This window comes from Mandrillus leucophaeus, unplaced genomic scaffold (genome assembly GCF_000951045.1).
Source record: "Mandrillus leucophaeus isolate KB7577 unplaced genomic scaffold, Mleu.le_1.0 Scaffold3072, whole genome shotgun sequence".
Classification (NCBI taxonomy): Eukaryota; Metazoa; Chordata; class Mammalia; order Primates; family Cercopithecidae; genus Mandrillus; species Mandrillus leucophaeus.
The window spans coordinates 423-2,403 of NW_012103224.1; the positions used below are offsets into that span (position 1 = coordinate 423).

The window sequence follows — 1,981 nt, forward strand, 5'->3', positions numbered from 1 at the left end:
ACTGTCTCGGAGCTGCCCTGACAGAGCATGGCCTTGGCTCAAAAACTCGAGGCCTGGTGGGTGCAGTGGCTCACGTCTGCAATCCCAGCACTTTAGGAGGCCAAGGCATGAAGATTGTTTGAGCCCTGGAATTTCAGACCAGCCTGGGCAACATTTTATTTTCTTTCTCCACCAAAAAAAAAAAAACTTCTTAAAAATTAGCCAAACATGGTGGCAGGTGCCTGTAATCCTAGCTATTCAGGAGGCTGAGGCAGGAGGATCCCTTGAGCCCAGTAGACAGAGGTTGCAGTTAGCCACGATTGTACCACTGCAGGGTACAGAGTGAGATCCTGTCTCAAAAAAACAAGACAAAGAAAGATGAAAACCTGTAGTCCACCAGTTAACTGTACTCACCAGCTGAATGGCCAGTTCTTTCTCAGAGGGAGGTCCACAAGACATGCTTCCGTGTGTAACCCTTCCCTGCACCTCTCTCCCACTCATTCACTTACTTGGTCCAGCCACACTGCCCTTTCTCCTGTTCCTCAAATATGTCAACATTAGAGACAATGAGAAGATAAGAAGAAGAAATTAGGTCAGAGTGTGGCTGGAGGTGCAGATGCTGGAGGGCCTTATCGACCATGGTAGGATGCTTGGATTTTCTCTGGAAGTTATTGGCAGATTTTGAGCAGAAGAAGACAGTGATCTGATGGTGTCACTAAGCTGGGCAATCTGTGCACAGAACAGGCTATGGGGGCCCAGGACAGAAGGAGGGTGGTAAGTTAGCAAGCGATCATGCTGACACAAGCAAGAGGTAATGCAGACCCAGCCCACGTGAGCAGCACCAGAAACGGTGAGAAGCACCTACAGAAATGTGTCTGAAGCCTGGAGCCTGGACCCTATATATATATTTTTTTTATCTTTTCTTCTTTTTAGTTGTTAAAAAAATCCTTTTTTTTTTTTTTTTTTGAGATAGAGTCTCACTCCAGGCTGGAGTGCAGTGGCACAATCGCAGCTCACTGCAACCTCTGCCTCCCGGGTTCAAGTGGTTCTCATGTCTCAGCCTCCCAAGTAGCTAGGACTACAGGCATGCACCACCACGCCCGGCTAATTTTTGTATTTTTAGTAGAGACAGGGTTTTACCATGTTGACCAGGCTGGTTTAGAACTCCTGACCTCACCTTGGCCTCCCAAAGTGCTGGGATTACAGGCCTGAGCCACTGAGCCCAGCCTGTTAAACGATCCTTTATTGAAATATTTTCCTTTGTGCTTCTTAATTAGCTGGGCATTTCACCGCACCACTGTTGATGTCATCTATGATGTCAGGAGGGTGGCGGCCATCAGCTTTGCAGCCCACAGGCTGGGCAGTCCCCAGGATCTCTTCAACGGTTCCAAAGCATTCTCTGGCTAAAGATCAGGGCCGCATCTGTCGAGCAATGTTGACGATCTCATCAAAAGTGGTATTTCCACGGTGTTTTATGTTTTTCTGTTTCTTTCTGTCTCCTGGTGGTTCCTTGAGGGCTTTGATGATCAGGGCAGAGGCAGAAGGTAGCACCTCAATCTGGGCCTGTCTGTTCCGAATGGTCAGTTTCACTGTAATCCGCAGGCCCTTCCAGTTACTGGTTGCCTTGGTAACGTCATCACCAACCTTTTTTGGAGACAGACCCAGGGGGCCGATCTTGGGAAGCAACGCAGACCTGGCACCGACTTTACCCCAGTGCACCTCAGGTATGCGACTTTGATCTCACTGGGGTCAAACTTTGACATCATGGTGGAGGCGGCTGGTGTCAGATGAACTCAGATTCGGGATGACTGAAGAAAGTCGCACCTTGGACTCCTTCGAGCTGAAAGCAGAAAGATGTATCTTTTGAAGGTAGAGTCAAGAAGAATTACTGAGGAAGTGAATGTGGGGCGCAAGAGAAAAAGTCAGATTGACCTCAAATTTTTTTTGTTTTGTTTTGTTTTGTTTTGTTTTTGAGACACAGTGTCGCTCTGTCACCCAGGCT

General features: G+C 48.0%; 1 pseudogene; it reads right to left on the bottom strand.

The window, feature by feature from the left end:
* Positions 1–1,248: 1,248 nt before the first annotated feature.
* Positions 1,249–1,745, bottom strand: LOC105544747 (annotated as a pseudogene).
* Positions 1,746–1,981: the final 236 nt, after the last annotated feature.